This window comes from Primulina huaijiensis, chromosome 5, assembly GCF_012295235.1.
Source record: "Primulina huaijiensis isolate GDHJ02 chromosome 5, ASM1229523v2, whole genome shotgun sequence".
NCBI classification, from domain to species: Eukaryota; Viridiplantae; Streptophyta; class Magnoliopsida; order Lamiales; family Gesneriaceae; genus Primulina; species Primulina huaijiensis.
Window position 1 is genome coordinate 8278274 of NC_133310.1, and position 13157 is coordinate 8291430.

Sequence of the window (13157 nt, forward strand, 5' to 3'; positions counted from 1 at the left end):
AACGTAGATCTTATACTCTGGCCAGAGATTCCATGCACTATTATTACATTAGATCACATAGGATATCCACACCCGTAGGTGAGCGGTGAATCCCCGACTACAATGCACTGGCTCCTATATGTGTCGCAACTATACCCAACCTCGCCACCTGATGACTCTCTTGGAGTCGGTAAATGAGTCAAAGCACAGCCCTAGCATATAGAGCCTCAGTGTTGTCCTGGGTCGTAAGGACTAATGGTGTACAATCATAACCACGGACTTATCCTCTCGATGAATGATAACCACTTGGAAAGTCTGAGGGAGGGTTGTTCGGTATAATCATCATATGACTACCCATCTGTATGTTTGGACATCTCTATGCCCTTACCAAGAAATGCAGTACACAACATCACAGATGCTAGTCTCGAGCTCAAGCGACCTTTATCCATGTTTTAGGTGGCTTAATCGACTAGGAACGAATTTAGATCATACGTTGTTTACAAATGAGTTTCAACATCGAATTACGATTCATTTGCATTAAAGTATAATCAAGGTCTTTATCTATGTTTGATGACATGGGTATACAGATAAAGAAATAACAAACCATGAACTAATGAATTATATTAAAATAAGGATTGTTAATTACAACTGAGCCAATAAAATTCTTAGCCAACAGTTGGCTTGCAGGACATCTACTCTAACAATCGCCCGCTTGCCCTAGAGCCAACTACCCATAAACTTTAATCATATTGCTTCGCGATGCTTCTCAAACAATGGTCCTGGCAAGGGCTTTGTAAGTGGATCAGCTACGTTATCTGTAGAGGGGACTCTTTCGACTGATATATCTCTTTTTCCCACAATCTCCCGGATGATGTGGAATTTCCTCATTACATGTTTGGATCGCTGATGAGACCTTGGTTCCTTTGCTTGCGCAATGGCACCAGTGTAGTCGCAGTACACCAGGACTGGATCAACTCCATTAGGAATAACGCCCAACTCTTGGACAAAATTCCTCATCCAAACTGCCTCTTTGGCTGCAGCAGACGCATCAATGTACTCAGCTTCAGTGGTGGAATCCGCAACGGTGTCTTGTATGGAACTCTTCCAAGAGACAGCCTCACCATTAAGCATGAATACAAAACCAGAGGTCGATTTCGAATCATCTACATCACGTTGGAAGCTAGAATCAGTATAGCCTTCCAATTTTAATTCTCCACCCCCATAGACCATGAACAAGTTCTTAGTCCTTCTCAAGTACTTAAGAATATCTTTCACGGCCTTCCAATGCATTTGAACAGGGTTCGCCTGATATCTGCTTGTAACACTCAAAGCGTAAGCAACATCAGGACGTGTTGATATCATACCATACATGATACTACCAATGGCTGACGCATATGGAATACGTGTCATCATCTCTATCTCTTCATCAGTTTTGGGACACATAGCTTTAGATAGAGTAACACCATGACATATTGGTAAGTATCCTCTCTTGGACTCTTCCATAGAGAATCTCTTCAGAATGGTATCGATATAAGTGGCTTGGGTGAGTCATAGCATCCTTTTTGATCTATCTCTATAGATCTGTATTCCCAATACATATGATGCTTCACCAATGTCTTTCATGGAGAATTTACTTGCTAACCATACTTTAGTTGATTGCAGTAATCCTACATCATTCCCAATGAGTAGGACGTCATCAACATAAAGTATAAGGAATGTCACTGCACTCCCACTAACATTCTTGTACACATATGGTTCCTCGAGATTCTTAGCAAAACCAAACTCTTTGATTGTGCTATCAAATCTGAGGTTCCAACTCCTTGACGCCTGCTTGAGACCATATATAGATCTCTGAAGTTTGCATACCTTATGCTCACTTCGTACTGATGTGTATCCCTCAGGTTGAGACATATAAATTTCTTCTTTGATGTCTCCATTGAGGAATGCAGTCTTTACATCCATTTGTCATATTTCATAGTCATACCATGCTGCTATGGCCAGTAGTATTCTAATGGACTTAAACATAGCTACTGGTGAAAAAGTTTCCTCATAGTCAATTCCTTGTCTTTGAGTATAACCTTTTGCAACCAGTCTTGCTTTAAAGGTCACTACCTTCCCATCCGCCCCAAGCTTTCTTTTTTAGATCCATTTGCATCCTATGGGAACGATTCCCTCAGGTGGATCCACTAATGTCCAGACTTGGTTTGAATACATTGAGTCCATTTCTGACTGCATGGCTTCAAGCAATTTGGATGAATCAGTATCAGATATTGCTTCCTTAAAGTTCATTGGATTAAAGTATAATCAAGGTCTTTATCTATGTTTGATGACATGGGTATACAGATAAAGAAATAACAAACCATGAACTAATGAATTATATTAAAATAAAGATTGTTAATTACAACTGAGTCAATAAAATCCCTAGCCAACAGTTGGCTTGCAGGGCATCTACTCTAACACTTCCATGTTATATGATGATAAGGGGCATGTTTTACATGATTTATTGATAAGGGGCATGTTTTACATGATTTATTGAGTCCTAAGACACACAAGAACAGGCTGCACATGTAGATGATACAATATGGAACCATTAATCACGTTTTTGTGTGTCTAGGCTCGGGTTCAAGGGTTTAAGGTCCATGGATTTGCTCGGTTGCAACCAGAGCTGGGCTAGATACGTGCTAGAGTCAGGGAAGGAGTCATATCCACGCTAGGACTCGAGTCAAGTGGCTGGGGAGAAGTCATAGCAAGCTAGGACTCCACCCGAGAAGCATCGCGCTTGCGCGCATGGGGTGCAGCAGCGCGCAGGGGAAAGATGGCTCGGCCAAAGGGCTTTGGACTGGGCTAGGTCAAGTGGTTAGGGTCCTAAGAGGGTGCACAAGGGTCCGGTCCAGGGGTTGTCTCGTTGGTTGGGTCGCTAGCTAGGTTCGAAGAGTCCTAGCATGAGTAGGAGTTCTGGGTCGCAGTGATCATCTAATTTGTGCCTTCGGTTGGAGCTTAGGGTCGAGTCCTAAGAGCTCTTAGGGTCCAATAGGGTCCATAGAGGGGCTGGTTTGAAGTTGGCTCAGGGTGTTTCGGGTGTGGCTCGGTGAAAATCGAACATGGCTCGAAGGGTCTTAGCTTGGTTTGTGAATTAGGGTTTTCTTTGGTTTAAAGTTTGAAACATGGCTCAACGGGAGTCGAGTCATGGTTCACGAGGGCTAAATAATTATTAAAAGTTAATTTTTTAATTTGGGAATTTTATATTAAAGTTTGATTTAATTCGGGGTTAAAACGCTTTAATATGTTATATTTAAAAAATAAATAAAAGCCATCGATTTAGGCCAAATAAAAATATGAGAAAATTAATGTAAGCTTAAATAATTATTTGGGATGGTCTAGAGTCAACGGAATTAAGAAAATATCAAAAACGTGAAATTTTACGTCTATGGGTAAAACGGTAATTTTACACCCAAAAATTAGTAAACATCACGACAGTGTCCTTAATGCGATTTTATATGCTAATATGATTATTTTACATGTTTATGGAATTTTATGATGAAACGATAATATTAAAAGATATGTTGCATGCTTGGTTTAAAAAAAACGTTATATTCATGTTTAATTTTTATAAGTGATGAAAATATGAAACGTTGAAGGAAGTGAAGTAATTGTAACTAATACGATGATATGATTGGAGATATCGTGAGGGAAAAGGCTCTAGAGGAACCCGTTTACGAGAGAAGGCCCCTAAGGGAGCCCAACGATCGTATTTTCAATGACATGATATGTTAATACGTAGACCAAGGCTGAGTTGACGGGTGAGAGTGTCGCTGATGTACCCGCCGCCCAGTACTGTTGTTACATGTAGATGGATCCATCGCCCCAATACGAATACGAAAGTCACAATTAACTATCTGAATTCAACGGATACGAAAATGAAAATGAATATGAATATGAATATGATGAATATGAATATGAATATGAATATGTCGATATGAAAATGTTTACGGAAATTTTTATATTTAAAGTTTATGCATCTTCATGAAAATGTTATTTTACGTACTAGTATTTTCACTGTTGCATGTGTTCTGTATATATAGTACTTGTTATCAAGATTATGGTGTGTTGAGTCTTTAGACTCACTAGGTGTGATTGATGCAGGTGATTATGAAAATAATGATAATTGAGGTGTTGACGGTTGACTTTGCTAGACTGAAGTTGCATATAACCTGAGGACCAGCACTAGTTTTTCGCACTAGTTTATAATTTATGATTTTTAAGATTATGTTAAAGATATTTTCAGGAATTTCATTATGCTTTTGAGTGGTTTTTGAGAGGTTGTTAGTTTTAGCAATTTTGCTAAGTAAGGATATGCAAACGTATGACGATTTTATGAGTTACACTATTTCCTTTGGATTTTTAAATATTAATAGTTTTTTTATTTTTAAAAATGGTGCAAGGTATTTTAAAGTACATATATACGTATTATTTTAATTTCGGCCGAATATTAAGGGAAGAAAAAAAATTTCTAGTATTTTTTAAGAAAACGAGCGGTGGACGTTTCAGTTAGTATCAGAGCAAAGTTCCTGTAAAGGATTGTGCCACCATCAGTGCCGGGAAGCTCAGTCGTCAAGCCTCAAATTTTTAAGTTTATATGCTTTATATGATTTGTATTATGATACCTGCATGATTACATGAATTATATGATTACGTCACATGTTTAATAGCTTTAAAAGAATTTATGTTTTATTTGCATAAAATTGTTCAAAAATGGTTTAAGTATATATCGTGAATGCAATCCATGCGCTCGCGAGTGTTCGCCACTTTCTTCTCATCATGAACTCTGGATCATCGAGATGCTCGTGCGCGGTCCCCTCTCGGTACTTTCTTGTCGAGCGTGTGGTGCCCGTGGGGCGGGCTGCGGCTGAGCTCCACTCCCTGAAGCCTCGCCCAGACCACTATCAATCTGCCTCCGTCTCTTATCCCTCAGAAGGTCTCCAATGAATAAGATATCACCTGTCGTCCGCAACACTCCATCACTATCATCCCATGTAATCCTCTCTAAGTGACAGAGATTCGTGATGGTCGAAGAATGGGGCAAGCTAACTGTGGAAGTTCCTCGAGCAGCCAGCAAGATCGAACTTGTAACGTACCGTACTTTTCAAACATACTTAAAATTTGCGAAAAAATAAAAAATTTCTTAAATAAGTATTCGTCTGCCATACAAATAAAATGTTCGACAAAATATTTGGAATGTAACGAGCTTGCAAAAGTACTTGTTTTAAAATAACATAAAGTAATTCGTTAAAATCAGAGTAAACTATTTTATCATGCATAAAATAAAGTTCTTGAAAACTACGGCGGTCCTCGGGCCTAAGAATGCCAGTCTCTCGAGCAAAAACTCGCACTTGCTGAACTTAGCGAATAACTTTCGGTCTTGAAATAATTCTAGCGTCGTTCTCAAGTGATGACTATGCTTCTCTCGGCTCTTTGAGTAAATCAGAATGTCATCAATAAAGACTATGATGAATTGATCCAAATAAAGCTGAAATACGCGATTCATGAGATCCATGAAGGTCGCTGGCGTATTGGTCAACTCAAATGGCATGACCATAAACTCATAGTGCCCATATCGAGTCCTAAAAGCCGTCTTATGAACATCGGACTCTTTTACCCTTAGCTAATGGTATCTCGAACGAAGATCTATCTTCGAGAAAATCGATGATCCTTGCAATTGATCAAATAGGTCTTCGATTCTCGGTAAGGGATACTTATTCTTGATGGTGACTGAAGCATCGTGTGCTGGGCACCAAAGGTGCTTCAAACAAAATATTCTCCATGAACTGCAGTAGCTCGTGTTCGAAGAATGTGTACACCGATGAATTAGATCGAGTTTGGTTTTCAAACCTAGCGGAAGGCACTCGAAATAATCATTCGTTAAGAAAACTGATATATTTTGTATCATGTGCAACTGAATAACTGAAGATCACATGAGATCAATTCTGGCATCTATCAGTTCAGTTATGGATAGAACAGAACTGATATCAGCTGAACTGATCAAATCACTTAAGAACAAAACGAGCAGCTAAACAAATAAATAACACACGATATGTTTATGGATGTTCGGAGACTTCAACCGCTCTTACGTCGCCCCTTCTACCTCCTCGGGTAGGATCCACTAGAAGCCTTTGATTTATACAACTATCTGTACAAACCCACTCAGCTTAGGACTTACCCACTGCCTAACTGAACTCCTAGTCTAGATTGAAGGCAGCACCTTTCAGCCAACACTTCTTTAACGTCTGTGTCAAAGACTACATACACAAGTTAAATGTCTTTGTGAAAGACTGTAATTTGGGTGGTGGTGTGTGCGTGTGTGAGAACTGAACAATGATAACAACCCGAAGGTGTTCTCACACACTGAGGGAAATGAAGCTTCTAATCTAAGCTGATATATCTATGGAGTGTTCCCTCGGCTTGGGCAAAATGCTTCTTGAAAGCTGATATGCAATATGCGTGCCCACCCTCTTTTTCTTCTCTGTTTACTCTGTGTTATCTATATTGTATCGATTCTTCACCGAACTTCTATTTATAGGTGAGAAATTTTGAACGTACAGTGAGACTCAATTATTGTATCCGTTGCATTTGAATTCGTTCGTTGAGATCTGCGTTGTACTGTCCGACAACCCTTCTGGAACATTTGGCTTTGAGCGCTTAAAGCAACGTTCATTATTGTCCTTTGACTGGTCAAAAGCTTTTGTACCTTTGCACACGGCTGAATTCCATTAAGTAAGATTATCGTGGTCTGCAACTGATTGCTCCTACCTGAGGTTCTGAACTAGTCAGTTGAACTGGTCTTGTTCTGATGAGATGAAATCAGTTGGCTCGTCAGCTGAACTGATTTCTTTGATTCAGTCTAACTGGTCAGCTAGGACCTTCATCAGTTGAACTCTTCATCAGCTGGCCGGGCTTCTAAAGGTCTTTTGCTAAACTGCATATCAGCTGGACATTCAGTTGAACTATTCTACGATGCATCAGTTGAACTGGTTCTGTTCATGTGATCAGTTGGTTCTTTCAGTTAGCATCATTGACAGCTTCAGTTTTGGCTCGTAATTGATTATTTCAGTTTCAGCTTTATGCGCACTTAGGTAGATTTATTATAAACAAATTAACAAGTTTTGTTAACATCAAAATCAAGCAAAGATTACGGACATGAAATGTTCCAACAATCTCTACTTTTTTTATGCTCACAAAATTTGAACAGTTTAAAGTCTTTAAAATTTAAAAAAATTTAAAACTGAATGACCAACTGATTCTCCCTCTTTATGAGAATCAAAATCATTTAAAAACGAAGTTGGATATTAGTTTTAACAAGAAAAGCTCCCCCTCAACAACTGAATTAAAAACTCTTTGAGAACATTTTTCAGTTCGAGGGATAAAAGTAAAACTCTCCCTCAAGAAATGAATTAAAAACTCCCCCTTAAAAATATAAACAGTCACGCGATTTAATGAGTTTTAACAACTTAACAAACAAGCAATTTAGGCAACAAGACTGAAATAGCAGTTCAGTTACATTCAAACTAACTGGATAAACTGATGTTTATTTAATCAATAAGTGTTCCCTTTTATGCATTAGAACACACCAAATATTTTAAGGGAAAATGCTACAACAATAGCAAATTTTAAATAACATCAAGTATCAGTCAGTTTACACATAATAGGTCTAGATATACCACAACTGGTTGTCTTGAACTTCTTGTAATGCTGCAACGATCTTGAGTTTGTCTTGCCAGAGGAGCAGCTAATTGCCTTGGACTTGATCTTTGTGCAGTCTAACTGGTCGAGCTGACTCAGACTGAACACAACTGATGTTGAACAGCATTGATCATTTACTCCGATCTGATATGGCAAAGAAGAAGCGGCACTTCTGATGATTAAGCTCCACTTGACTCATTAGTTTCAGCTGGTAGTTAGGTTTCGTCTGTTAATTAGTTGAACTGCTAGAGTGGCAACTGAAATCTTGTCCGCTGAGCAGTTTAATTAAACTGCTGACAGTTGAACTCAAAACCCTGCAAGCTGCTAAGATAACAAAGTCACGAAGTCTAGAAAAGTGGCTACAATGTTACTCGCAGAGTCAATCCTCTCTACTCTAAGAAACGCGTGAGATATAAAATTTTTAAAAGGGTTTTGAAAACCATTTTAAAATAAATTTTAAGATATCAATTTTCAAATGTCCTTCTTAGAACACCTAGCTCTGATACCAACTGAAGGATCGTGTGCTGGGCACCAAAGGTGCTTCAAACACAATATTCTAAATGAGTTGCAGTAGCTCGTATTATAAGAATGTGTACATCGATGAATTAGATCGAGTTTGTTTTTCAAACCAAGCGGAAGGCACTCGAAATAATACTTCGTTAAGGAAACTGATATATTTTGTATCATGTGCAACTAAATAACTGAAGATCACATGAGATCAGTTCTGGCGTCTATCAATTCAGTTATGGATAGAACTGAACTGATATCAGCTAAACTGATCAAATCAGTTAAGAACAAAACGAGCAGTTAAACAGATAAATAACACACGATTTACAGATGTTCGGAGACTTACACTGCTCCTACATCATCCTTTCTACCTCATCGGGTAGGATCCAATATAAGCCTTTGATTTATACAACTATTTGTACAAACTCACCCAGCTTAGGACTTACCCACTGCCTAACTGAACTCCTAGTCTAGACTGAAGGGAGCACTTTTCAGTCAACACTTCTTTAAGTCTATGTGTCAAAGAATACATACACAAGTTTAATGTCTTTGTGCAAGACTGTAATTTGGGTGGTGGTGTGTGCGTGTGTGAGAACTGAACAATGATAACAAGCCTAAGGTGTTCTCACACACTAAGGGAAATGAAGCTTCTAATCTAAGCTGATATATCTATGGAGTTTTCCCTTGGCTTGGGCAAAATGCTTCTTGAAAGCTGATATGCAATATGCGTGCCCACCCTCTTTTTCTTCTCTGTTTACTCTGTGTTATCTATATTGTATCGAGTCTTCACTGATCTCCTATTTATAGGTGAGAAGTTTTGAAAATACAATGAGACTCAATTATTGTATCTGTTGCATTTGAATTCGTTCGTTGAGATCTGCGTTGTACTACCCGACAACCCTTCTGGAACATTTGGCTTTGAGCGCTTCAAGCAACGTTCATTATTGTCCTTTGAATGGTCAAAAGCTTTTGTACCTTTGCGCACGGCTGAATTCCATTAAGTAAGATTATCGTGGTCTGCAACTGATTGCTCCTAACTGATGTTCTGAACTGGTCTTGTTCTGATGAGATGAAATCAGTTGGCTCGTCAGCTGAAATGATTTCTTTGATTTAGTCTAACTGGGCAGCTGGAATCTTCATCAGATGAACTCTTCATCACATGGCAGGGCTTCTGAAGGTCTTCTGCTGAACTGCCTATCAGCTAGACATTCAGTTGAACTGTTCTACGATGCATCAGTTGAACTAGTTCAGTTCATGTGATCAGTTGGTTCTTCAGTTACCATCATTGACAGCTTCAGTTTTGGCTCGCAACTGATTATTTCAGTTTCATCTTTATGTGCACTTAGGTAGATTTATTGGAAACAAATTAACAAGTTTTGTTAACATCAAAATCAAGCAAAGATTACGAACATGAAATGTTCCAACAGTGACCCTATTCAGCTCTTGATAATCTATACAAAGTCGCATACTGCCATCCTTTTTCTTCACGAATAACACCGGTGTGCCCCACGGGGAACAACTAGGGCGAATAAATCCCTTCTCCAGCAATTCTTCAATTTGATCCTTCAAATCTTTGATTTCAGCTGGTGCTAGAGTATAGGGTGTCCTAGAAATTGACATAGTGCCTGGCATTAACTCAATAGCAAATTACACTTCTCGGTCCGGTGGAATGCCAGAAACGTCCTCAGGAAAGACACTAGGAAATTCTCTGACGGCCTCAATATCCTCTAGCTTTTGACTGAAAGGAACATGTGCTGAAGTAACACATGCTAGAAAATCTTGGCAGCCTCTCTTAATAGTTTTCTCGCACTGATGCAGGAGATGATGTGCGGTATTTGCATGTTCCTTGCTGTCTCAAAGATAAAAAAATTTCTCGTTGGGTGATCGAATAGACACTGACATCTGCCGAAAATATATCGAAGCTCCATTCAGAGATAGCCACTTCATTTCAAGTATGATGTCGAATTCAGGCATTGGGAGTACGATGAGATCTGCCCGAACCACATCTTTTTGCAAACGTAGCTCGAGATTCTTCACGATGCTCGAAGTGACCATTTGATCACCGGAAGGAATAGAAACTTTGAAGCCCAATCCCATATCATCGGGTATAATATTTAGTAGCTTGACAAATGTCTCAGATATGAATGAGTGTGTAGCTTTCGAATCCAGCAATGCGTAGGTAGGTAACTACACCTAGAATGAATATCCTTTCTGCGACGAATACGTAGTTAAATCTATTCATGTTGAAGCTTAAGAAATTTCTATCATTAATTTCTCAAATTTTTTTTTGAAAATTAAATTCTTGCTACAACAACCGCTAATTACCTAAGATTTACAAAAAATCCATAGACTTTTTAATATTTATAATTTAGTCCCTGAATTTTTGAAAATTTCATATTCATCCTAGAATTTTTGGTTTATCTCAATTTCAGTCCTTGGACCCTTAAAAATTCGTAGTAGCCCCTAAAAATTTTGGCTATGTGCAGTTAAGCCCCTTAAGTTTGAATTTTCAATTCGGTCCTCACAGATTTTCGAAAATACAATGCATGCCCTCATTCTCGATTTTTCTCAATTTTAAGCCCTAAAATTCTTATTTGGATTAAATTATCTCCTTCGCATAATTAAGGCTCATAATTCATGCTCAACTCCTTCCCACCAAAGAGAAGCGTCGTCTCGTAGCATATACGTAGCACACCTAACTCGGTCAGCATCTCCCATATTCAGATAACGGAAATGTACCTCAAGAGATCGAATCAGACCCACAACAGCAAATGCGTCGGTGGTGCCAGAAAATTCCTTCGAACCCAACCTCCGGAACTGATCATACATGTCGTGTTGTGGCCTCGGAGCGTGTTGTCCCTGCTGCTCAAAGAAACATGACATGCCCTCTAGAACACGAGTTGCATCATCCCCATTAGGAGGATGGGGTCCATTCCCTTGACGATCCCCATTAGTTTCAACTTGCCTATCATTACTAGATGCGCGTCTAGGAGGCATTATATTTGAACGTTTTCCAAGTTCTAAACATAACCAACATGCATTTAAATCTAAGTTTCTAATCATACAACATATAATAATCCCTTTTTGAGCAACTTTAAGATATATAACATTTAACAATAAAAATCTTTTAAACATGTAACGCAGACATATAAACCATGTAAACATGCAGGTATCATCATAAAAATCATGTAAAGCAATTAAACTTACAGACTTGAGGAATCATGTAAAGCAATTAAACTTACAGACTTGAGGCTTGACGACTGAGCTTTCCGGAACTGGTGGTGGCACAACCCTTTACAGGAACATTGCTCTGATACCAACTGAAACGTCCACTACTCGTTTTTCTTAAAAAGTACTAGAAATTTTTTTAACCATTCGGCCAAAACACCAAACATTTAAATATGGATATTTTTGCTATTTAAATATCAACTAACCTATTATTTGAAAATCCAAAAAAAAACATTTCAAACATAAAATCGTAAACGTCAACCAACCCTAAGCTAACATTATTTCAAAAATAAACTTAACTCTGACAATCTCTCTAAAACCTCTCAAAAGCATCATAAGTCAAAATAAAATTTTAAGTAATCATAAACTTATTTTATTTGCGGAAAACTAGCGACGGTCCTCGAGTTGTGTGCACCTTCAATCCAACAAGATCAACTATCAAGACCTCCATTAATATCAATCTCATGCTTACTTGTATCGATCATGTAACATCCGGAAAAAAACCAACCTACGTAAACCACATGCATGCAAATTATGTAAATTGCATAATTGTTTTATTTAATTGATTTAAATGCTAACTTGATGCATATTAAATGATTAAAGGTATGATTGCATGATTAAATGATTATAAGACATGATTTCATGAAATTGAAGGATTTTACCCGAATATTCGATAATAGGGAGGAGAAAGGAGACCGGTGACGACCAAGACAAGAATAAATATTTTTCACTAAATATTTTCAAGGCTTCTTAATATGATTAAAAATGATTAATTTTTTCTAAAAATGATAGAGTTCGAATTATTTTAAAAGACGAGCTTGATTTTACCCGGGAAGCCGGTTTTGGGCAAACGAGGAGTTTTTAAAAGATCAAAAATATTATTTTTGGAAACTAATTTTTATAAACTTTTATTTTACAATTAAATAAGAGTTATTGAGCCCAAATTACATAATTTGAGTAGGCCCAATTGCTCTTATACTTTAAAGCCCAAAATCGAAGCCCATTNAAAAAAAAAAAAAAAAAAAAAAAAAAAAAAAAAAAAAGCTAAGTCTTTTGCACCATTCAGCAGCTGAAACTTTGCACACACATATCACAAAAAATTTGAAAATATGAGAGGAGGAAAAGCAAGGAGTCTTCGTCGCCCGTTCGTCCCTTCTCGTGCCCCTCGCCGACGATCGCACATTTGAGCGTTTTAAAACGCAAAGGCACGTTACTAAACTCTTTTGAAGCATTATTCAAATCATAATATGCATGTTTTGATCGTTTATGCATGAAACACATATGTGTTCAATTTTTTTTCGGTAGAACGTTTATTTTCAATTATATGACGATATTACGCTGGTTCGTTAAATGCTATGATTCCTAAGGACACGCAGTCATTAGGGGATGTTTTAGGGACGGGAAAAGAGTCGTTAAGGATCACATACATGCTGGAATTGAAGGAGGGAAGGGATTGAAATATCCTAGGGTTTCTAAGAAGCCACACGTGCATGACTTCAAAGGGGTGCAACTATGAGCGTGGAGGCTGAGGGCTCGGCCAGGGCTGGTTGGAGGCTATGCCAGAGTCGTGTTCTGGGGCTAGGAAGGGTCCTAGGGTGGCTAGGGCTCAAGGGAAGCGGCTGTGGAAGAGTCCTAGTGAAGTAGGACACTCCCCATGCACGCATGTGCAACCTGCGGCGGAGAAGGGCTCGCCGCTGGCTTGGGAA